Source organism: Macrobrachium nipponense, chromosome 21 (genome assembly GCF_015104395.2).
Source record: "Macrobrachium nipponense isolate FS-2020 chromosome 21, ASM1510439v2, whole genome shotgun sequence".
Lineage (NCBI taxonomy): Eukaryota > Metazoa > Arthropoda > Malacostraca > Decapoda > Palaemonidae > Macrobrachium > Macrobrachium nipponense.
Window position 1 is genome coordinate 68,192,974 of NC_087212.1, and position 25,671 is coordinate 68,218,644.

Consider the following 25,671-nt stretch of genomic DNA (forward strand, 5'->3'; position numbering starts at 1 on the left):
TATATAATATATATATATATAGAAATATCATTTTACGGACTAAACACCTTTTGCACACCACATTGATTGATTAAATCTGTTTCAATTCAGACTTAACACGAAGAAATTTAATTGCCAGTACTATCTGGACATTAAAAGCACAGTACTAAGTTAGGAAAATGTGCTTAGGAATATACACGAAATCATATAATTTTTAGTATGATCGTGTGCAAAAATTTCTATTTTAAATTAGGCAAAAGTAGTCTTATCTTATACTGTAAAAGAAAACATAATGTTTATAGCGGGCGCCGACCGCAGACTGCGGAATTCGGCTCTAACCGAGGTACTACGTAGATGGTGGTAATTTGGTAACACTAATTTACCGTCAATCACTCATCACTGTCAGTCAGTCACCAAGAACTAAGTGGTGGCACGCACGACGTGACGAGGTGTTCACGAAGTGGAAATTTACGAGGTATTAATGAATTTTTGCATGTTGAAAAGTGATGTGCGCCAAGAAGTAGATGCTTACTCCTTGAATATATAATAAAGTGGTAAGTTGTCCCAACATCCTAAGGGTGACTCTAAAATACATATTAAAGCATTTCATTTGGTGGACACTACACCATAATGGCCGAACCTAGACCCAGACCTAATGTATCTTGATGCCGGGTGTTTGAATGAAGATTTTCAGATTGCCCCTAATTATAGTACCCTTGACTTAACCCTGCTACCCATCAATCAAGTGTAGAACACTAATAATTGCCACGATCCCATGTAGCCTATGCGGAAGCCGTAGGCTAGTATACCTACTTGGCAAACTCAAGTAGCCTAAACGCTGTCACACTAGCGAAATTTCCGTCGACTTTTTCTGAGTTTGTCGTCGACTTTCCAAAGAACGTCATTCCGAACTCTGGTTGGTCACACACGTTCTTCTTCATACTGTGGTTGTCGTCGTCAAAACGTAAACAAACCATCTGAGCTGTGACTTCCCGAAATGATAAAACAACTATGCCCCGAAATGATAAAACAACTATGCTTTATAACACAAAGCAACTAGTGGTCGTGCTTGCATGTGTTTAATGATGCTGCATAGAATTTAAAAAAAAGTCTTTGGGTTCGGTCCTGGTTAAAAAGACGTGAAAAGATTTATTTTAAAAAATAAGCTAGGGCTAGCCTAGATAGGCTATTCGTAACCTTGTTTACACAACTACAGTCAGACTGTATTATAAATTAAGCTAGAGAAACTGCAAAATTTTAAAGATTTTTGTTTATATTATTTGCTATTGCAAAAGGAACCAGAAAAAGCACAATGAAAGCAGACTTAGGCTACATAACAATCTGATATTCACGATATAGCATGCTTATCTGTATAAAGATCAGCAAGTTCAGGAAAGTTTTCCATGAGTCGCATGGTGATCTCTTGGTAGTTTTTTCATTTAAGACCCTTTTTCATAAAACTATCATGCTTATGGTCCCATAAGCATCGTCTCTTCCCCCATATCTTCGACCAAAAAATAGCAACCACATACCAAAATGTTTGTTGAGAACCAGAAGGGTAAGAAGGCAGTCATAGAGCTGGGGGTAATCTTAATAAAAGCTCCGTTTTTCTTGTCTGCAGAGAAACAAATATGAATTTCCAATGCCTATGTAGTTGATTAATGCTAAAATTTAGCATTTATGTTGGAGGCATTAATTACACCCCTTTTCCCTCATCTCTCAATCCTGGGGGACCACTGTGGGGAACTGTTTTTTTTAGGGGGGGGGGGGGGGGCCCCGGGGGGAATGGCCTGAAATTTCGTAATTTTTGGTGTAGACAGCACATGAGGGTACATATTTGTGATTGATCCTTTACTCTGCATACAAAACATTGACTACATATAAAAAGATGCTAACTGAGGCTAGCGGTGGCGGAACGGGGCTATATACCTAATCCGCTTTTTAATGATTCTTGGCAAGTACGTATGGGAGCGAGGAATATCCGCGAACCGCCGATTTTCTTGTTAGTGTGTGCTGTTGTAGTAAGAACGTGGCAGAACGGCACTTCGTGCCTTATCCGCATATTTAAATATTCTCGGCAAGCTCATTTGTTCTGGCAAGAGGTATTGTTTCGCTGCGCGCTCTAGCCTCAGGGCTCAATTGACAGCATATTTCACACGATAATCAAAACGTACAAGAAATAACTTGTCTCAGAGTGAAGGATACAATGCAGCAGCAGCTTTGACAAAAGTGACCATTCTTTCAATATCCCCATGACTGTAATGAGTAAAATCTGTGTAGTTTACATAGCAGTTTTCATGTTAATGGAAAACTTTCCTCTGCCAAAAAAACAGAATTCGGTAACACTGAATACTTTGTCATTGGTTAAATGACGTACTCGCTTCTCTGTCATAGAAAAACTGGAACTTGCTTAATTCGATTGGATATTGTCTAATGTAGTCACTTTTTAAAGTGGCATTTTTTTCGTGATGTCATTCGGAAGGTGTGGTTTCCCCATGACAATTTGAGACTGTGCAGCACACAAACGAACGAACAGGAGCTCGGTAAAATTGGTGATATGGCAGAGACAACAAGATAAAGGACTTTGTTTTTTTCTGTAGGTACAAATTTTCAAGTTCTGTTTTTTTAGACCGACAGGACTTACCGCCACTAATTTCCTTCTTCCTTAGAACATACTTAGTATCTTTCAATGTATAAACACATTCTTACTCAAAATCGGACGGAGCACTTATTCAGATTCACCGAGCTTGGGGGTGGGGGAGCCTTTCCAGGCTTTTACATTGCCTATTTTGTGTGTATGCGTGTTCTGAAGGATTTTGGTGTGACTACTGATGATGGGATTTCCTACTTCAACAAGTTCATTCATCTGTCTTCCTTATTGGTGGAATTATCAAGCACAGTTTGGTGGCCATTCAATACTGGATTTTTTCCATAGGTATGCAGGGTGCATAATTTCATATCCCAATCAACACCCTGTCTAGCAAGTACCTCAGGTTTGTCTTTGAAAGGAAAGTTATCAAGGTACTAATGTGTGTCAGTGTCATAACTGTAGTAAACCTTGTAAGAAATGTTTGGTGGGTTTTGTCATTGACCAGTCATTATTGCACAGTTAGATACTCTGCAAGAATGACTTACAGTATTAGTTCCCCATCATCGAAGTTAGGGTGTTGTTTTTCTCTGTTGGTGCATCAATTGATGTGCCATACCTTGTTTATTGCTGAAGGATTTCTGTCAAACTGTAACAGGAATACTACTGGAAGTTGGTTTTGGACATAGATATAAAAGCCTAGATGCCGCACAGGCCGCTAGCTGAATAGGCTGGCGCACGTCATCAGGCCCGCCATCTTGGCGCGGTAATTCAAACAATGCAGCAGGCTGCAGTATATGACGTTTTTTCGTCACTATTCGCTTAATATTGCACGGATTTTCTTGTCTGATGGCTCGTTACAAAGCTTACATAACTCCCTACAAGGATCTAATAAAATAAAGTTGTTCCTTATTGTTTGAAAGTTAACTTGCAATGACTTTGTTTTAGCAGGTAGGGGGAAGGGGGCTAGTTGTACACAAATGTTAATATTTACCCATAACTATTGCTGTAAACAATAATTTGAAATGCTGTGATAAGACAGCCTACGAAAAAAAATGGTTAAAACAATATTGTTTAAGGGCCATTAGGTCAATAGGGTAAATCGTGTATGTTGGACACTAATTTGATGTTTCTAGATTTCTTTCACTGCATTATAGCTATGTAATATTAAAGTGTTAATCTGGTCCTTGTAATAAGAAATAAATGGCCAAGCAAGGCACATAATGAGTTTTTGTTGATGTTTTGATATAGCCTGCTAATTTCATATCAATGCATATAGATTATCATTACAGTGTAGTATCATTAAACTGTTGGAAACAACAATGAAAAAAAAAACAAAACTTGTTTAAACGCTGGGCTATGGGAATTTTCTAAGTAAATGCACAGATGTACAATAAATGTTATATATACATTCAATGTAAGAACAAATATCATGAAAAGAATCATGTGCAATACATTTTGAGAGTTGTTACTTCAAAGTATAGGCTTAATGACCCATAAGGCCACCCATAGCTTTAAATTTACATGTGTGACCAAACCAATGAACAGTTAGCTGAAAAAAAATTAGACTGGCTTTATGATTGTGGCCTAGGCTGAAGGCTCGGTGGGGGTGGGGGAAGGGGAGTACTATGACCGGGTATACAGGGTTGCTCGTCAGGATGGCTCATTTTGGCAATTTTGGTCTATAGATGGTCCCCTTCTGGAAGGGTAGAAGTATAGAGATGGCCCAGCCCTTATCCCCATAAGGTAATAATAATTTGGGTCCTTGACAACACAGGCCTAGATATGAGCTATATTGAACTGGTAATGCTTGTCATAATGATATATCCTAGTCTGAGCAAATTAAAGGTAGTTTTGTGAAAAATTTAAGTTATATATAATTATTTCACCATATAAAATTAAGTCTAGAGATAGGTCACTTTTGCCACGAGACGAGGTCTTTTGATCCCCCCTAAATTTTCCAGAGCCAGGTCTAGAGGTCAGAATTCACTGAGGAGCATCCCGTTTCAAAAAATTGGAAGAACCCCCACCCCCCAGGCTCAAAGGAGCAGGCAGAGATGCAAAGGGTAGATAACACAGAAATCCTAGTTATTTTAGGGCCTACTGTAGTCTATTTTAGGCTCAACCCTACAGTTTTATGACTTAAACTTGTAGGCCTGTGCCAAAAATTATATTGGGGGATTTTTTAACAGAGCACTTCGAGAGAAAGATTTTACTTAAGTTGCACAGATCCATAGCTGTAGGCCTACTTTAGTAATCTGTCTTATCAGAGCATTTCAAATTATTGTTTACAGCAATAATTATGGGTAAATATTAACATTTGTGTACAACTAACCCCCCTTCCCCCTACCTGCTAAAACAAAGTCATTGCAAGTTAACTTTCAAACAATAAGGAACAACTTTATTTTATTAGATCCTTGTAGGGAATTATGTAAGCTTTGTAACGAACCATCAGACAAGAAAATCCGTGCAATATTAAGCGAATAGTGGCGAAAAAACGTCATATACTGCAGCCTGCTGCATTGTTTGAATTACCGCTCCAAGATGGCGGACCTGATGACGTATGTCTGGCCGGCCGATGCGGCATCTAGGCTTTTATATCTATGGTTTTGGATTGGTGAAGGACATGGATTAGGTTTATTATTACTTTTCAGCTTCTTATTGGTTTTGAGGCAGAAATTAAACTTTTTAAAAGTACCCTGTTGTATATAGTTCTCCAGCATATGTTGAATTATGCTGTATGGGAAGCTGAATATTTGATACTATTCTGTGCTATCTCCCTTCCTTGTTTTGAAGTGGGTCGAGCCTCATTTACCCTACGCTTCTCTCACAAGACTTTATAGAAAATTTCATTAGTGTCTGGTGGTTTTTAAATGGCCTAGGCATTAGTCATCACTATAATGTGTACATTTTTGTTTGGGGTGAGAGCAGCGCTTGTTTTGTGTTTTTTAATTATATAGTTCCATTGATAAAGTAAGTTTTTACAGCTAGGTTAGGTTATGTATGTCCAAGGTTAAAAAGTAAGTACTGTACTTGCATAGTATTTTCCGTTTTAACTGCTTTTCCTTTACTCACGTTCACTCATACTTGCATTAGCATAATTCCAAACATGATTTATATTTAACTATTCAGAATCATAAAATTGCTAATAAGACTGCAAACTCTGCAGATTGCTCAGTATTGGCTATAGATATTAACCACCAAAATCCTAGTTAAATATATATAGTAAAATAACCCCATAATAAGTTTGGCATGTAAAAAATTTTGTACTCACTGCAGTAAGATGAATAAGAAGCTTTCGGCTACCATTGAGTGGTGAAACATCAAGCTGGGGAGGCTCTTGACTTGCAGTGTGGTCTCTCTGCCAAAGACGCTTCTAAGTAGTAGTCTCTTAGCTTTGTCCTTCCTCAGGATGTGCATTAATTTCACTTTCAGCATCAGTATATTCATTATGAGATGCTGGGTCATCAATTTCATCATCCAACCAGCTGTAACTAGAGGTGTGCCAGTACAGGATGATGTACAGGTGCTGGGGAGATTCAGGAATGTAGTTGTATCACCTTCCCTCTTGACATTCTAAGTACTATTGATGTTCGAACCATCAACATCTAAGGTTTGATAAAAAAAATTCCCTGTTAGAATCATCATCATCTTCATCCAACCCTGCTAACCTGAAGATGACAAGCATCGAAGTGAGATGGACAGTGCTAGGGAGATCCAGGATTAGCAGCAATTTCTTTTCTTTGTATGGTCCATTCAAGCCATGTGAATGATTTCCCCAAGAATCATTCAAACACCTTGTTGCAAAGTAAGAGGACCTCATATGAAGTCTGACTGACTCAACCACAAAGTTATTGAACCCCTTTTGAGATCCATTGTACTGTGTCCTGTTAGCCTAAACCTCCATTATGATAAAAATCTGAGATCATAAACTAGTTATACTTGTACCCCTTACAGTCCTGTGTATCTTAACAGAGGTCTTACATTAACTTTGTGGTTTAGTCAGGCAGACTTTATATAAGGTCCTCTTATTGAGATGGACAGGTGAATGGATGTATTGTTATTGCTGCTCCATTACCTTATTTTTCTGACTTTTATTACCGTTATTAACATATGCTTACACTTATAATTTGTTTATTCAACTATACTACTGTATAACCTTCTATGTACCCATTTTTCATCTTTTGTACACTTTGGGATTCTTTTATGTTACAGCCTGTTTTGCAATTGGTTGGATCAACCTTGATGTTTATTTTTCTTTAGTTAATTTTTAATATAGATAAGCTAAAAATGGTTCCTTCATTTTTGTAGCCACTTTTATTAGGTTTTATGGTTCCATTAAGGAGGCAGATGTCTGGTGTTTCATTTTGTTTGTTTATAAGTTGATGGTAAAATTATTAATTTTATAATAGATTACAGTAACCATTTCCTTGACCAGATAGACAGATGATTAGAATTTCATTTTGTTTAGTGATAATTGTAATGAGGGAACCAGGTTTATTGAGCCATCTACAGTGACCATCTTCTTGACCAGTAATTGTAAATTCATTTTAATTACCTATGTGTACATTCATGATGTAATGATGAATTTGCCTTCCATGCTCATTATGTGAAATTTTTCCATGCTGGCTTATGTAAATATGTATATACAATTAGATCATATGTAAATACAGGTAGACCAAGGTTTGTGTACCAGATGGCATGGATGTGTTTCTTAGTAATGTCACCAAAAATCAATTTCCAGTCATTTTATTGAGCAGTTTTTGGTATCCATTTAAATGCAGTAGAGCTAGACAGCATACCAGATGTCAAAATCACACATCAACATTGTTAATTATAACTGATTTTACGCATTATTTCAGGTGTGGGTGATTTAGGAGAAGGTATTGTGATAATTAGTGGAAGTGTGATGTTGTCGACTCCAGGCAGACTTAAACTCTTTGCCAGGACGGTGCAATATAGCCACTATCTTGGAATGATGAGGTAAGCTGATATTTGATAGAGATATATAGGGTGTCCATAATGTCTCTTTCTTACAGTATTCTTTAACAGTTTGGTTGTAGTTTTCTGACCCTTCTTTGGGCAAGATGTAATCATAATATAATGATTTTATAGCAGCTCTTATACATATAGTTAGTATCTTTATGTAAGTAGTATATACTGTAAGCTGCAGGTAATTTTTATCCAGTTCCTGTATATGTATGATGTTCTGTATATGAACTGGGTCAGGAACTTCCCTCAGCATACATGTGTTCTGCACTTATTAATTTTTTTTTATTTATTTAGTCCAGTATCTTAATAATATAGGTTTTTCTATTTTAGTATCTTGATATCAATTCCTTTCCCATTAAGCTTTTTCTATTTTCGTACATTGATATTGTTTCTTTTTAATTTGAGTGCCATGATTTATTATTTTTTTTCAGTTTTTAATATAATTTGGACTGGATGATGGAATGGCACGAATCTTGACTCATAGGTACCTTATAAAGGTTTGTTATATACTTTATTGATGTTCCAGGTTCAAATACTACTTGTTTATCACAAAATTGTAACTTCCATTATGCGGAAATGTCACTGTTCTACCATATCAGGTCATGCATGCTTCACTAAACTTTTTCCCCAGTTAATTCTTCATATGTTACTAATATGCTGATAAAGCACAGTAGTGCTGTTGTAATGTTGAACAAGCATTGGATTTTAAGTCTTTGACACTTTAAATACTGCTGGATGATTTTTGTTTGTGTAAAAAAAAAAAAGTGTACTAAACTTGACTATATTTTTAAGTAAATCTTGATCTCTCCATTGACTCCAGTGAATGCACATACAATGTAAAAACAGTAATTTTTTGTAATGAACCTTACCTCTCCATATATAGCTTTTACTTCTTCCCCATTGGTAGCTTGACAGATTTGATAAAAATGAGGACACTTGGTTTTCTATACCTCTTTCTATCCATCTACTTCCCCCCACCCCCCACTAGGGGAATGATAGGTACAAACACCTGTAGCTGGATCGGTCTACTTCTGTCGCTGGTTTTGGTAGAAGATTGTTAGAGAGTTACCTTTGCTCGGTTTTCTGTTGATGACTTGGCTTGTGAGTTTACATGAATTTTCTCTGGAATATGGATGGTAATGATGGAATAAGGACCTAGATGTAAGGTATTAGGCTTTTTTCTGGTTCCACTGATCCTCACGACATATGTTTGAAATGTCAAGGAAAAGAGTGTAATGTGAATGACAATTGTCAGTTGAGAGAATATTGGTCAAATGAATATATGGTAAAATTGGTGAAACATTAACTGAAGAGAGGCTGTTCTTTTGAAAAGGTAGCAAAAGAAACAAGGGGGTAAGTCTGCTAAGGCTAGTAGTACTATGGGGTTGCATTATTTGTCTCTTCCTCCTCCTAGTAACTTTGTTGTGATGAACTCTTTTTCTCATCCTTCTGGTAACTTTGTATAGAACTTTTTCTCTTCATTCTATTACTCCTAATAGAGCTTCCCAGTTGATTCAGGACATAAGGTTTGATAGGATTGAATCAGATATTAAGGGTGTAAAGGGCTCGATAAATTAGCTATCCTAAGTTTCGTGTCATATTTTTGTACATGAACTTCCCTGCCAGATATATACTTAGCTTAGGTCTCTGACGTCACGACAGAAAATTCAAAACTCGCGGCACACGCTACAGGTAGGTCAGGTGATCTACCTTACCCGCCGCTGGGGGGAGGCGGGTGTAAGAACCAGTCCCCTTTCCTGTCAGATTATTTTTTCTGTCGCCGGCTGGACAACACCTGTTGTTCAGTCCTTACGATAGTTGAAATTCGTTCTCGTTGCCGACGATTTGGATTTTGGTGAAGTACACTTTGGTTGTTGGCTTGGCATACGCTTTTTGGACTGTTTTTTGGATTTTTCTTTTGGATTTCTCTTACATATCTATAATCATGGATGATTCTGAGTTAAGAAACCTAGTTTATTTAGGGTTTTTTGTTCAGAGAAGGAATGTAAAGTTAGGCTTCCTCCAAAGCTGCATTAGATCCTCACTCGGTATGTGAGTCGTGTAGAGGAATGAATGCTCTTTTATTAACCCTTGTAAAGAGTGTGAGAATTTGGATGAGGATGGTTGGAAGGCTCTCTCTTCTTATGTGAGAAAGTTAGAGAAAGATAGGGTGCGCAAGGCTTCTTCAAGAGTTCTAGATCGAGGTGAGTGAAGTTTGACTCTGAGAATCCTGTAGTAGAAATAGTTCCTTCCTTCTCCAGTTTCAGCCCCTGCGCCCACCGCTTTGAACCGAAGATTCGTTTTCGGAAGTTTGCTTCTGGGAGAGCCTCGATCAGGATAAGGAGAGCCTCGCTCGCTCTCGACAAGGTAAGAGTGATGATAGTGCAAGTGATCAGTGCAGTGCCCCTAGTGCAGTGGAGGGTGCGTCTGACCGGACTCACTAACGCTTCCAGGCCTAGAACCTCTTCCAGACTCCCAGACCCAGTGGAGGAGGAAAGTCGAAAGCCGCAGGAAGGTTAGGGAGAACCCCCACCCCACCGGTCAGGCGTCCCCTCGGCAGTTCCTGTTGCTCGTTCCCAGGCTGCCTTGGAACGAACAAGAAGGAGTTATTGCGCCAGTGCTTCTCGTCATCTTCGTCGCCTTCTCCTCATCGTAGATGGAGCGCTTCGGAGTCGTCTCGCCCTCTCAAGAGGCCCTGGAAGGATCCTTGCGCCCTTCCTTCCAGCCCGAATCTTTCGCGGAAGAGCCTGAAGTGGAACGCAAGAGAACCAAGATTTCGTCCTGTTACGCTTCTCCTGTTCGCTCTCGAACTTCGTCCCCTGTAGAGGAGTTTAAGAGATCTCCTGCGCGTATCCTGGCGGTCTGCAGGCGCAAATTGCGGCTTAGCAGAGTCTATTGCTGGGACTTCTCATCGTCGGAAGGACGCCTCACTTCCGGTGAAGAAGTCTAAGAACGTTCCTTCGGCTAAATCTCCTTTGGCTAGAGAGCTTTGGAGCCTGTTAGTAGGAGTTCAGAAGTGCAGGCTGGAGCTCGGGATCTTTCTCCGAGTAGGCTCTCCTCTCTTCCCAGCAAGAGTTGTGAGCATGTAAGGTGTAAGGAGCCAGGCAGGCTCTCTCCTCAGGATTTCCGCTCCTCTTCAGTTAGGCGTCAAGAGCTTGACAGACGTCAAGAGCCTAGTTTTCGTCAGGAGCGAAGGAAGAGTTCTTCGCCTGGTGGCCACTCTCCTTTTGACGGACGCTCGGAGCCTAGTAGGCAGCAAGAGCCTAGTAGGCGCCAAGAGCTAGTAGGCGCCAAGAGCATAGTAGGCGCCAAGAACCTGGTAGGCGGCAACGGAAGTTTTCTCCTCCGTTAGAGCACTCCCGATTGGATAGGGCGCTCAGAGCCTTGTAAGCGCCGCGCTTCTGACAGGGATTCATCTGTGGATGTTTTCTCTCCCCAGTGGCAGGCGTCAAGAGCCTGGCAGGCGTATTGAGGATGGCAGGCGCCAAGAGCCTAGCAGGCGCAGAGAGCCTGATAGGCGCTCTCCCGTTTCCAGACGCTCTTCTGTGGAGTTAGAATCGGTTTCCGACAGACGAGCCTCACTTGTAGGCGCTCTCCTAGTAGGCGCTCCCCAAGTAGGCGCTCTCCTAGCAGGCGCTCACCAAGTAGGCGCTCTCAAAGTAGGCGCTCTCCTAGTAGCGCTCTCCAACTAGGCGCTCCTTAGTAGGCTCTCTCCTGGGAGGCGCTCTCTAAGTAGGCGCTCTCCTGGTAGGCGCTCTCCTGGTAGGCGCTCCCCGTGTAAGCGCTCTCCCGGTGGTTTTTCTTCCAGTAGGCGCTCTCCGAACAGGCGCTCTCCAAGGATTAGCTCTCCATCCGGGCAGTAGAGCTTCTAGACGTCATTCTTCGGAAGAATTTGTTGCTGATTCGGAGGAAGATTTGCCCAAGGATGCTGCGGTTTCTTCTATAAGAGACTTACAGACCTCCTCTTGCAAGATTTTGGGGAGTCTCTTTCGGCCGTTGCTCCTCCGTCTCCTCCGTCCTTATTTTCAACGACCAATACGGCTAAGAAGTCTTCGGTCGTTAAGATGAAGCCTACAGTGTCTATGAAGAAGGCTATGAAGAACTTTGACGACTGGTTGCTTTCAAAAGAGAAGAGGGCAAGACAGTTTTTCTTTTCCCGTCCAAGCTGACGGGTAAGATGGGGTTCTGGTACGAGTCAGGAGAGCCCTTGGGTCTGACTCTTCCCTCTTCTGCAGACTCGGACTTCTCTTCGTTGGTCGATTCCGCACGTCGCTCGCGCTGAATTCTGCGAGACGACGTGGGGTATGAGCGAGTTGGATCACCTTCTGAAGGGAATGTTCCGAGTCTTAGAAGTTTTTAACTTTCTTGACTGGACCCTGGGAGTGTTGGCCAAGAGGACTCAAGAGCAAGACACTCTTTCGCCTGAAGACCTCCACGCAGTTCTGTCTTGCATGGACAAGGCAGTGAGAGACGGTTGCCGGGAAATTGCTTCTCTTTTTGGTGCAGGAGTGGTAAAGAAGAGGGCCGTTTTCTGCTCTTTTCTTACCAAGGCGGTTTCGCACGCACAGAGAGCTTCCTTGCTGTATTCGCAACTTTCCCCGCAACTCTTCCCCAAGAAGACTATTAACGTATCTCCAGCTCGTTATCAGCAAAAGCGACGCAGGATATGCTAGCTCGATCGGCTAGAATTCCGAAACCTTCGTTTCAGCAGAAGACGAAGAAAGAGGCTCAAAGTAGGCAAGAACCCTTTCGAGGAGGACCTTCGTCTCGCTCTTCTTCCTCCAGAGGTTCGAGACCACCTAGAAGAGGAAGGACCTTCTCCGGTCTATTAGGGCCAAGAAATAGTTCGGGTGTCCTCCAGACAACTGTGGGTGCCAGACTTCTGAACTTTGCAGATGTCTGGGCACGAAAGGGGGCGGACAACTGGTCCCTCGCGATCATCAAGAGGGGATACCTCATTCCCTTTATTTCGAGACCACCTTGACCACCACTCCAAGGGCACTGTGGCCAAATACAAAGACCCACTGATGAATCAAGCCCTCGCTCTAGCGGTAGAGCTGATGTTAGAGAAAGAGGCAATAGAGATGGTTCAGGACCCATTTCAGCGGGGTTCTACAACCGTTTGTTCCTAGTTCCCAAGAACTCAGGAGGGATGGAGACCGGTTCTGGACGTAAGCGCCTGAATGTCTTTGTGAAGAAGAGGAAGTTCGCTATGGAGACGACGTCATCAGTCTTAGCAGCTCTTCGTCCGGGGATGGATGGTGTCACTGGACCTTCAGGACGCTTACTTCCATGTGCCGATCCATCCTTCTTCTCGCAAATATCTCAAGATTCATGTGGGAGGGAACTGTTTTTCAGTTCAGGGCCCTATGCTTTCGGCCTTTCCACGGCCCCCCAAGTATTCACAGGACTGATGAAGAACGTTGCCCAGTGGCTTCATCTCGAGGGAGTGAGGATTTCCCTCTACTTGGGACGATTGGCTTATCAGGGCCAAATCCAAGGAGAAATGTCTGGAGGACTTCGAGTGACGTTGGATCTAGCAGCTTCTCTGGGTTTGCTAGTGAATTTCGAGAAGTCACAGCTAATCCCCAGTCAAGAGCGTATCTATCTGGGGATTCTGATGGCTTCTCTGGTTTTTCGGGCGTATCCGTCCCCAGAGAGCATAAACCGAGGTTTGGAGAAGGTAGCAATCTTTCTAGAGAAAGATGTATGCACAGCGAGGGAGTGGATGAGTCTGTTGGGGACACTCTCCTCTCTGGAGCAATTCGTTTCTCTAGGAAGGTTGCACCTCAGACCCCTACAGTTCTTCCTGACGAGGAACTGGGATCGGAAATATCAAGGTCTGGACTTTGCGTTCAAAAATTTCGCAAGAGATAAAGGAGGATCTACGTTGGTGGCTAGACCCTCTATTGTTCAAGGAAGGCCTTTCCTTGCAAGTTCGAAACCCCAACCTAGTATTGTATGCAGACGCTTCGGACAAAGGTTGGGGAGCTACTCTCGGGTCGAGAGAAGTGTCAGGCACCTGGATGGGGGATCAGGTGTCCTGGCACATCAACAAGAAGGAGCTAACAGCGATTTGGTTAGCTCTCAAGACCTTCGAACCCCTCGTCAAAAGGGAAATAGTTCAGATCAACTCCGACAACACTACAGCCCTGGCTTACATTCGAAAACAGGGGGGACTCACTCTTTTCTCCCTGTACGAGACAGCGAGATCGCTCCTCTTGTGGTCAGAGGAAAGGAACATAAGGCTTCTCACCAGGTTCGTACAGGGAGAAAGGAATGTCAGAGCGGATCTGCTAAGCAGAAGGAATCAAGTCCTTCCTCAGAGTGGACTCTGCACGCGGACGTATGCCAGGAGCTGGTGGAGGACGTGGGGCAGGCCCCATCTGGATCTATTTGCGACCTCCAGGAATGCGCGGATAGATCTATACTGCTCCCCTATTGCAGACCCAAGAGCAGTGGCAATAGATGCATTCCTCATGGATTGGAGGAATCTGGATCTGTACGCGTCGTCCCGCCTTTCAAGATTATAGGGGAAACGTTAAGAAATTCGCAGCGTCAGAGGAACAAGGATGACGTTGATAGCTCCGTTCTGGCCCGCCCACGACTGGTTCACAGAGGTACTGGAATGGCTGGTGGATGTCCCAAGATCCCTACCTCTAAGAGTCGATCTGCTCAAACAGCCCCACTTCGACAGGTTTCACAAAAACCTCCCCGCTCTCAGTCTGACTGGATCAGACTATCAAGAGTCTCGTCAGAGCTAAGGGCTTTTCGGCAAAGTCTGCAAGGGCTATTGCCAATGCACGTAGACCTTCCACATCTAGAGTCTACCAGTCGAAGTGGGATGTTTTTCGACGCTGGTGCAGGACTCATAAAGTTTCCTCCTCCAGTACCTCTGTGACGCAGATGGCAGATTTCCTTATCTTCATGAGGGAAAAATGCGGGTTGGTTGTCTCCACCATCAAGGGGTACAGAGCATGCTTTTCCTCAGTTTTTCGTCATAGAGGATTAAACATATCTGAGGACAAGGACCTCCATGATTTAATCAGATCGTTTGAAACGGTTAAAAGAACCTCCTCCTTAGTGCCTAGCTGGAATCTTGATGTCGTGCTGCTCTTCCTGAGGTCTCAAGGTTCGAACCTCCCCATGCTGCTTCGTTCAGAGACCTTTCGATGAAGACTCTTTTCCTCTGTGCGCTAGCGTCAGCAAAGAGGGTCAGCGAGCTGCAGGCTCTAGAAGGTGAGGTAGGTTTCCAAGGAGGCTCCGCGGTTTGCTCTTTTCTTCCGGCTTTCCTAGCCAAGAATGAAAACCCTTCTTCGCCGTGGCCCAGGAGCTTCGAAATCAAAAGCTTATCCTCCTTAGTCGGACAGAAGAGGAGAGATCTCTTTGCCCGGTGAGAAGCCTGAAATATTATCTTCAGAGGAAGAAAAGACTTGCCGCTAATGAGAGCAATCTCTGGTGCTCTGTAAGGGACCCCAGTAGGCCCTTATCTAAAAATGCACTCTCATTCTTTATCAGGAATATTATTAGAGAAGCACACTCTTCTTGCAATCAGCAACAGTTTAACCTTCTGAAAGTCAAGGCGCACGAAGTACGGGCCATCGCGACGTCTTTGCTTCAAGAAGAATTGTCATTACAAAACCTTATGAAGGCCACTTTTTGGAGGTGTGAATCAGTCTTCTCTAATCACTACCTAAGGGACGTATCGATTACGTATGATAAGTGTTTTGGGCTAGGCCCTTACGTATCGGCGGATTCAGTGCTGGGGCAGGGAGCTGAAAACACATCCTTTTTAATCCTTTTTCCCTGTTAGTTTTAAGTTTTGAGTTTGGTTGGTTGTACGAAGGAGGTTGCAGGAGGCAGCTCCTTCTTTCGTATACTAATGTAGTAATTGGTTAGGTGATCGGTTGTGCTTAAGGCTCCTTGCAAATGGTAGTGATAGGCTCTGCATGTAAGTGTTGATCCCCATTGACCAGACCCTGCTTGGATTCTGCCAAGTAAGTGGACTCAGTTCCCATTGGTAGACCCAAAGAGTTCTTCAGCCATAGGTCACGCCCTCGCTGAGACTCTTTAGGCAACGCAGACTAATAGGACATAACTATCAAGTCTTCTGCCTAAATCAGGTAAGAACCAGAGGTTTATATTATGTATTCCTTTAACATGTGTTTGTCCCCACTTTCTAAGTAAGTATGTGTCTCTTTCCCTCCACCAAGGGTGTCAATCAGCTAAGTATATATCTGGCAGGGAAGTTCATGTACAAAAATGATATTGTTAGTATACAATAAAGTTTTGTACATACTTACCTGGCAGATATATACGATTGATGGCCCGCCCAGCCTCCCCTCAGGAGACAGGTGGAAGAAAATAACCTGACAGGAAAGGGGGACTGGTTCTTACACCCGCCTCCCAGCGGCGGGTAAGGTAGATCACCTGACCTACCTGTAGCGTGTGCCGCGAGTTTTGAATTTTCTGTCGTGACGTCAGAGACCTAAGCTAAGTATATATCTGCCAGGTAAGTATGTACAAAACTTTATTGTATACTAACAATATCATTTTATCAGCGGTGCCCTCCCTAGGGTCTCTGTCGATTTTGGGTTATTCCCTTCTGTTAGAGGGAGGGTCAATGCCTCTGCTCTTGAATAGTCATGTCCTTGGCATGTCCTGTTGGCCATGTTGGCTTCTGTTCTTAGGCATGTAGGCCTGCATTTGTCTGCTGACAAAGATATCAAAGATGTCATTAAAGGTTTTCAGCAGGAAGTGCCCAGGTGTCTGGTGTGCTCTTTATCTTGGGACCTAGATGGGTGTAGGTACCTATCATTCCCCTGGTAGGGGGTGGGAGAAGAGATGGGTAGAAAGAATTACTATTAGAAAACCGAGTGCTCTCATTCAATCTGTCGAACTACTGCTGGCATGAAAATAAAACCTATATAATGGAGAGGTAAATATTTGAAAAATAAATTTTAAATTAAATATTTACATTTGTTTTTCTTTTCAGGTATGGTACCTTGGCAAAAGGTCAGTCCCAGAATTCAGGAGGTTAGTCACATATAGTAGTATCAGTAGTTTCCTATTAGTTCAATGTTTGTTATATTTGACTACCAATTTTTCATAAAAAATTAAAAATTTCCATCACCATTTTCTCATTGTTTGTATGGAAATACAAATCGTTTGTTCTAATGTGGTACAGTTGCAGTATTCTTCCGTGTGAGCTGGAATCGTTTAAGACTTGCAGTGGTTGAGTTATGACATCTTGCTATGCTGTGACTTGGCATCAGTTTAAAACTCACTGTTTTCATAGCATTTCTGGTGTTTGTTTTTTGTTCAACATAGATTTTCGGAAAAGCAAACAAAAGGTGTTAAGGACGTACGTACAGGGGTGTTTGGCTGCTTAATATCCTTGGTGGTAATGATTGAAGAGGTTTAGCAGCAGTGGAAGGAGGCCAAAAGATGTTCACTACTTTTTTAAAGGGGATCACACTGCCTTTGTACTGCCAAATCATTTTTGCTCCTAAAGTGTCCTCTCTTTCCTTACCTTATGCTCATTCTCCTCTGGCTCACGAGTGGTTTATGCTTGTGAGGGTAGGTGACCAACCATTTGTCTCTGATAGTTGTGGCTTTGATGGAGAATTGCATACTGGGTAGATTGTTTCCTGATTGTTAGATAAGTGTACTTTTTGACGTTTATTATTATTATTATTGTTGTTGTTGTTTTTGTTGTTGCTGTTAATTTATAAGAAGCCTATTGGCCTATTTATTCAGAGAAGAAAAAGAAAGACTGAAGAAGTATTAAGTGGAAAATGACCAAATGGAGAATGTTGAAAAGGATTTGAATATATGAAAACGAAAACAAATTTAGTCAGTAAATAAAAAATTGTGTTTTCATGAACCTTTAAGCAAACAAGCTGAAACCTGTCTTTTCTCATGGATTCAACATCCGCTCTTTTGTTTAACAGCCCTTCATTAGAAGGGTCACATTAATATGCTTGATCCCCAGTCACAACTTCTTGTGGGCAATATCTCCCATGTCGTAATTTTTCTTAATTCCATCTACTAATTATTTTAATTCCACTGCTTAATTTATCATTTTCTAATACATAACTGATCTCCATTTTCTGTTTCTTATTACCTTGTGTTTCTTCTTTTGGATGAACACCATTTTCTAAGGAAGCTTGGATATCAAGTCATTGGCCTCTGTGGGCTTGTTCCATATGAGTAGGGTTCATCATCCAAATAATAATAATATTAACGTCCCTTTCTTATGACCATCATCATAATTCTGACACAGGGTCACAACTTGTAACACAAACAAATTGTGGCAACCAAACTATCCCAGCAACAGATTTCGGGTTCATCCTTGATCTCTAGACCTCTGTTGTGCTCTCGTGTTGTTGGTTAGATCATTACGTACCGTGCATTGTGATTCATCGTGTTAGTGTTCTAAATTCATTAAATTGCATTTGGCTGAAGCCGCTGGTTGATCACTACATATTTGCATACCGTTCCCGTACTTGTGTCTTTACTTTCAGTGATTTGGATATGATTTGTGATTGAGAAAAGCTGACCACTGATCCCTTAAGGACTATGTGGCCATCATTATATATATATATATATATATATATATATATATATATAATATATATATATATATATATATATATATATATATTATTACATATATACATATACATACACTTCCACTTTATATATATGGAACCCCACATATTAGCAGGCTCTGGATTCGCAGACACACGTATTTGCGGATTTTTCTCGGGCACACACCCCTTTATTCACGGAAAATTCACATAGTTGCAGTATTTTCTGAGAGCCATCACCCCAAATTCTTGGTTTTATTTTGACAAAATAGGCAGTTTTAAGCATTTTTATAGAAGTTTCAACTATTTGTTGGTTCTAGCTATTGGGAGGGGGGTGGGGGGATCTGTGCCTATCCCCTGCGAATATGAGGGGAACACTGTATGTATACATACATACATATAGATATATATATATATATATATATATATATATATATATATATATATATATATATATATATATGTATGTATATATATTATATATATATATATATATCTATATATATCTATATATATATATATACATATATCATATATATATATATATATATATATATATCTATATAATATATATATATATATTATTGTTACGTATTAGCCCGGCCTTGAGAGAGGCTATATACGTAAACGGAAATAATTGAGGGAGGACAAGAGGAAATTAATGGAACTTACCGTAAAACTGATTATTAATGAATATTTCTTTAGAGGAAAAGGTAGGTGGCCAGAGACTCAGCTAAATACTTTACAGCTATTTATTTACAAAGAGGCCCGTACTGGCCTGGAGAAAAGTGAATGCAGCGTCCACACGTTGGGACTTATAATCTCTCACAAATGGATAGCTGGCTAAAATGTGATTTGATGAAAGCTAGTCTCATAAACTTGGTAATGCAACACTTGCGGGCAGAGAGACGTGACACGTGGCTCAGGGAATCTGGAAAAGAATTCCAGATTAGACAAGATAAAAGAAAAAGGATTTCTTTTTATCAGTTACTATTAGTATTTCGTTCTCTAACACTGGGGAAAAGGAAACTATCGTTTCACTGAGGTATGCGATGACTTCATTCGTCTGGGACGATCACACAAGGGGAAGCATGCGGCATTGAGGCAGTGAAAGGGAACAAAAGGATGAGTTCTTTTTGAGTTGGAAATTGAATTGGGAAAACAAGGATCAAATAGATAATAGGATGGGAGAGACTGGCAACATGCTGTTTCACAAGACGTACCTGGATGTCGTGTTCAGTGTGGATCTTTGTGGAAAACGTGGCCTGGCTTTGTCACAGGTCTTGGTGTCTTGGCACGCCACTCACACCCTGGATAGGCCTAACAGGAAGGCAGGTGGTTGGACATCCGTCCGAGATCACGTCCTGCAGCCGACTGGGGAAGAATCCAGCTGTTTTGCTTGGGTGTTGGAAGTCAGCTTAACCCCCCACGAGCAAGGCAAATCCTGGAAACAAAACATACAGCCAGCAGAGGGGTCACAGGAAAAAGAGCTTAAGATATAGGTCTAAGAAGTACCAATCTGCCTACATCCTTCCCTTCGAGATACGTCCCTAAAGCTGACAAAAGACTATATTCCCCCAACTGGGGAACCCCCTACCTCTGGCTGGCGGGTTTTGGTTCCTGCGTTTCCTAAAAATCAGCTGATATTTGGAGGGAATGGCTGCCGTTTTCCAAATCAAATTAATTAATTAATTTCGGGGTAGACGAAACGATCTATAAACGTAGCAGCTCCCCCTGTTAAGAAGGCATTCACTCCCTTTCGGGCGTGAAGGTCTTGGCTTAAATGAATTGATCGTCTCGACTACCCAGTTCTCCTACTCCAACTTGAAGTTTTTTGAGCAGCGATACAGCTAACTACAGTGGCCTACCTAACTTATAGGTGGAGATGCTAAGTGTACTAACTTAATGTAGTAATGTAGTCTAGCCTAAGTAATAACTACGGGTTGTCTGTGACGACAGTCTACTCTACCCCTAGATAAGGTTACTTGAAAATTCTACTTGCTACTAACCTAATGCCCTGGTACTAAATCATTAGCCTAACCTACTCATTATAGTTAAATGAAGACGCAATCATTCCAGAGTGTGGTACGCACAGCAGTAGTTCAGCAACGGAATTGTTGAAATACATGATGAGAGGTAATAATGCGTGGAGATGATGAGTGGTTAGTTGACCAGGATGGAAATGCAATAAGGTAATTATAATTAAGTGAGGGTTAGTATTACAATGGCTAGGGGTTAGAGGGTTAGTTCTACTGGCAGAGATCAGGCTGGCTACCTTCTCTGGGTAGGTGCCAGGATCACTCTGCAATTGAATGCGACACTGTACCTCGGGCACAGGTGTCAAGGAGAGCATGTGGCTCTTTGGTAGTGTGTTTAATGATTTGCTACGTCCCTTCTTCTTCTTATTCCTCCAGGACCTGGCTATACCAGTCCTAGGAGTAGACGGAGGCACCAACTGTGGGGAAAGGCCAGAAACGCCGGCAGGAGCAGAGGCAGTGGTAGCCTGAGGGATTTCAGGAGAACACCCTACTTTGGTATCTGCAGCAACCGTCGTAGAGGTGGAACCTAACTGCAGGGGAGGCCCTCAACTCCGGCTGCTGCGACAGCCGTCGTAAGGGAAAACTCCCAGGCTGACTCCTGGTCGGGCAGTTCCTGGTTTTCCAGAGGAGGTATGAAGGTTAGGTCTGCCGAGGTTCATCCTCGGGCTCAGTGTGTGAGGGTGAAGAAGACTCATGGACTTTGGATTGGCCATGGGCTGCGGTAAGCTCCATGCTTGTTGGAGGATCTCCTGTAGGAGGATCTCCTTGGTTAGGTTCAGGCGCCGGCGCTAGCTCGGGGGGGCCAGAGCGCAGAAGTCAAGTTCTGTGGTGGCTCTACGTCCAGGCTGGACGGAGCTTGGCACTGCCCAGTGCTGCCAAGTGGCACTGGCAGAGAGTGAGGTCGATTGGACCTGTGGCGGGTACCGGAGGTGCAATACCCTCTCAGCGGGCCTTGGTAATGGGAGACTTCAGGTCATGCCCTACGATGAGGTCGTAACCTCCTGGAAGGTAGCTTGCAACTGCAAGTGTACATACCTTGGTAAGGATGAGGTCGTACGACTCTCAATTGGACGGTGGGAAGGATCATCTTACTATGATTGATGCCTTCAATCGTGATCAGTTGCCGTCTATCAATGGTAGCCCCTCGGGGGATTTGATCTTCCCGTTATCAGGGAGATTTGAGCGCCGGAGTCATCAAAGGCTCTGACATGGCTCTGACATGACCTTGGAGGGGTGCGACGGTTATAGGGCCCTGAGCTGGGGGTCCTAGTAACGAAGGATTGGTAACTGCCTTTGCGATGGCAGGAATATTGTAATTCATGCACCCTACGTAGTTGGCAGACATGTGACCCTTGCGGCCACAGTCTTGGCAGAACTGGTTCGGAGAACTTCTTCTGTGGCATTGGACGGTAAGGCCGAGATGGCCCCACAGGTTGCGAATCTGTGGAGTCACCAAGGCTGGCAGTGTGCTCTGGCACAGGTGAAGAGTCCTCTCTGGCCGTGATTTGATGTGGTGAGGTAGCTTGGCCCTGGAGTGGTGTGGGGAGGGACATCCCCAGAGGTAGGTCCCATCCCAATAGGAAAACCTACTCCATGCCGAATCGTACACACTACACCTAGGCGGTGAGGTTTGGTGTGCACCAAGAGTGGTGACCTGCAGGACGACTATGGGAAACGGTCTTGGACTGCCCTTCGACCCAAGTCATGGCCACCTGATGTGCTCGTCGACAGTGGCAACTGGGGTGGCACTTTGGTCCCTGTCTATGAGCACAGATCGGAGCCGGTATCTACCGTAACTGGCAGAGTCACAGGTAGGGTAGAGCCACCTCAGGGGTGCCACTGTGACTGAAGTAGTCCCACACCCGCTCAGGGTTGAGACCTGGACTCGGGCATAACGGCCGAGGGGGTTGTGGCACTGATCAGGTGGACGTGCCTGGTCGAAGGCACGTGCTTGGGGCACCCGGGATATCCAGGGGAGTAGTGCCCTGTAGCCCCACAGGCTCTGCAGGAGTCCTCTTCTGCTGGACTGGTCTCCGTAAGGCATCTGACTGGTCTTGAGAGGAGGCTGAGGCACCATTCGGTGGCCTAGGAGGGTTTCTGAGGAGGTTTTGTGGCTCGCAGCGCTCTTGAGGCGGCACTCTGCTGCGAGGGTGACCCACTTTCTTGCAAACGTTGCAAGTCCGTGGGTGTCCCTTGTGGGCGTCCTTTTGGCCGTGTGGATCCAGAGAGAGGACCGGGTGGCACCATGCGTTGGTGGGTGGTGCTGTGAGAGGGGTTGAAAGTTTCCCAGTCGTCAGCCAGGCGACAAGCTTCCGCAAGTGTCTTGGGTTGCTTGTCGTTAAGGTGCACTGCGAGTGGCCCAGGTGCACACTGGTAGAGGTCTTCCAGCATGATCCTGTTAAACAGGTCCTGGAACTCGGTGTGCACGACCATGGCCTCGAGCCCAGCGCTTTCCGGCTTGGATTTTGTGGTAGGAGTAATCTCCCCAGGCCCAACCAACTTCCTTGGCCTGACCTCGGGGTGATCTCATAGGCCTTTGTAATGACCCGGCGAACTTCCACCAGGTCCCCTCGCTGACCCTGATCCAGTGAGCGGAGGGCAGTCTTAGCCTTGCCCTCCAGGTGCTTGGCAAGCCGGGCGGCCCTCTCTATCTCAGTGGTAGGGTAGTTCTCGAATAAGGCGGTTCCACTTCTTCCAGCCATGCCTCGGGGCTCATCCTCAGTCCACTTCGGGGATGAGAGCGTTAATGCTGGCAATAGGATTGGATGACACCGTAGGTGTGGGGCTGGGAGCTGGCTGCATGGCTAGGGCTTCGGCGTTCACCTGTCGTGCCTTCTCCACCTCGAGCTCCTTCTCTTGAGAGCTAGCTCATGCTTTCTCTCTTCTTCCCTTGCCTTCCTCTCTGCTTCTTCTCCTCTTCTTCTTCTCTTCCTCTTCTTCCCCTTCTTGGCGGCTCTCTTCTTGCAAGGAGCAGATCTGTCCCACCCTCTGCCCCTTCAACCCACTGGGTGAGTTCCTGCCAGTGTAACCGGCGTTTCGTGCCCAGAGCCATGAGGTGTCTGGAAGCCTCTCCCAGCTCCTTGGATATATGTGGTTTGGGCAGCAGAAGCCATTTCTTTTAGGCTGCAGTGGAGGCTCGATGAAATAAAGTTTAAAAATAATGGCCAGGAAGTGTAATGGATGGAATGGGAAGTGGCCTACTGGGTTAAAGTGCAGGCACTCACTTGGTAAATGGTGTTCTGCGACGTGGGTAATGAAAAAAGTAACAAAACCCCTGAAAGACTAGGTGCTCGGTGGCACTTTGTGAATGGCAAAACCTTTCTGATGAGGTGAAAAAAAAACACATGGAGTGTGCGGCGTACGTCACACCTTACGGGCGTTCCCCTCACTTGGGAGAACGCTGGGAATGGGCTACCTGTAGGTCCCCCCCAACCCATACAGGTGCCACGGCACTTTCAGGAGGCGTTCCTTGGTTCAGTGATCCAAAACAATGGTGGATACTCTAATGAATGGGCGTTCCGTAGGACGGACACGCAGGTATAGGGTGGCCCCTACCTGTACGTAAGCTGTACAGGTGCAACGGCGCTTATGAGGAGGGGCGTTCCTTTTGGACAGCACTAGTAGTGCTGGTATTGCGGCACTTCGGGAGGAGGCGTTCCCTCCCTTGATTGGTCCGAAGGATCACTGAATCCTCATACATGGACATTAACCCAATAACCGTTTTCCTATGGGAAGCAGCTTTGGTGCCCAAGCTGTCAGCCCAAGAGTGCGGGCAGCAAACATTGACGCTAACAAAACTGGTCAGCAAATATTGTTAAAAACACAACATGGCAACTGTTGTTTTCTCCCGCCGGTCGCGCTATCTTTTGAGTGCAGGGTGGCTACATTTATTAGGGTTTCTGCTCGAAGTGTTTATTGTTTTTGTCCTAGGCCACTGACCCTGTTTTCCGTTTCGAAGTGTTTATTGTTTGGTGTTTATTGTTTTGCTTTTTATCGCTGTTGACACTTGCTTTGTTCAGTTTGTAACAGTTTTCTGCGCTCCGACCCAGATATTCAATGCTCCCGCGATCTCTTGGGTTAAGGAATTTTCTTGTTTAGATACGGTGGTTTTTAACAATAGGCACGGATGTTTCTATATTCTTTTAGTCCAATTAATGGTTCTTTGCTGTATGGTGCGGGATTGCGGGATAATGCGTCAGCTATGATAAGTTGCTTTCCCAGGTAGATATCTTAACTTGGCTCAAAGACCTGAATGATCATTTGTCACGAGTTCCTTTTGGACTGTGATTAAAAGCCTTTGAAAAACTCGGTAAAGGAACTCATGTTCAGTAAGGAAACTTTATCAGGATAGCCATAGATGTAATGAACTTAAAATGTACTAGTGTTAATTTTAAAGATACCTAGCCCTTTTTATTCCTTGCTATTACTGCATATTTACTTTCAGAGGGCTTTAGTTTACGTGAATAAAAAAAAAGCTATAGGAAAGAACTGTTTATCATATACTGAAGTAGTATCCCTCTTACCCCTTGGGTCTGAGGCCGTCTGTTGCAATAAAAAAAAATTCCTTATTTAAATCGGGATGGGATTTTTAGTTAGGTAAGCTGCCATTATCCGCTTTTTAAGATATCGAAACGCCTGTTGATGCTTTTCAGACCAACCATAATAAATCTACGCTCTTCTTCGTAAGATCTGTTAAAGGAGCTGTCATGATTGAAGAGTTACATATATACATACGATTGTAATACCCACTACAGCGCAAAAGTGCTGTATCCCCCTTTTACGTTGTTTTAATAAGTACCGGAAAAGTTATGAATAGCCGACACCTTACCCATGGACTACTTTTAAGAACCTTGACCAGACACATAAAACCTAGATAAACATGTGTTCGGTTTTTAAAAACTCAACATTTAGATATTTTTACTCTGAGATTATTTGTCTTTGTCTCTGTAGCACTACTCTACTTTATGTGAATGTAACTTCTAAGGGTAAGGTTAGAAAAAGATTAACAAGATCATCCATATAGGCATGTATTTGGTTATCCCCTAAAAGTCTCCAAAACACTATATTGTAATTGGGGCGCAACGTAAAGCCGGAGGCATACGTAAAAAATTGATAATGTCCCTGAGTGTGCTTGAAAACGGAGTATGAGGTACAATCACTTAGGTAATGGTATCTGGTTAAAAGAAAAGCATTTAAGTTAAGTAACCAAGTTGGTGAAAAAAAAAAAAATTTATTCTAACCTAACAGAGATAAGATGTCGTCGGTACATCGCACTGGAAACTATCGGAAGTCGTTTCCTTGTTTGTTTTTAAGCGACAGAAAATCTACCGCAGATAACGCCAAGTCCGATCTTTTATGACATGGACGTTTGGAGGGCAAAAATTATATGGGCTATTTGATTTTCCTAATGACTCCTATTACTAACATTTTTTTTTCAAACTTCGTCATTTATTCTATTTTGAAATTTCATTGGGGTTCTACA

General features: G+C 43.2%; 1 long non-coding RNA gene across 1 annotated transcript in view; it reads left to right on the forward strand.

Annotated features, from left to right (window-relative positions):
- Positions 1-334: 334 nt before the first annotated feature.
- Positions 335-25,671, forward strand: part of LOC135198112 (uncharacterized) — an 86,704-nt gene continuing 61,367 nt past the window's right edge. The window contains exons 1-3 of the long non-coding RNA XR_010310729.1: positions 335-533; positions 7,429-7,549; positions 16,554-16,594. This is a non-coding gene — a long non-coding RNA (uncharacterized LOC135198112). The remainder of the gene's footprint in view (positions 534-7,428; positions 7,550-16,553; positions 16,595-25,671) is intronic.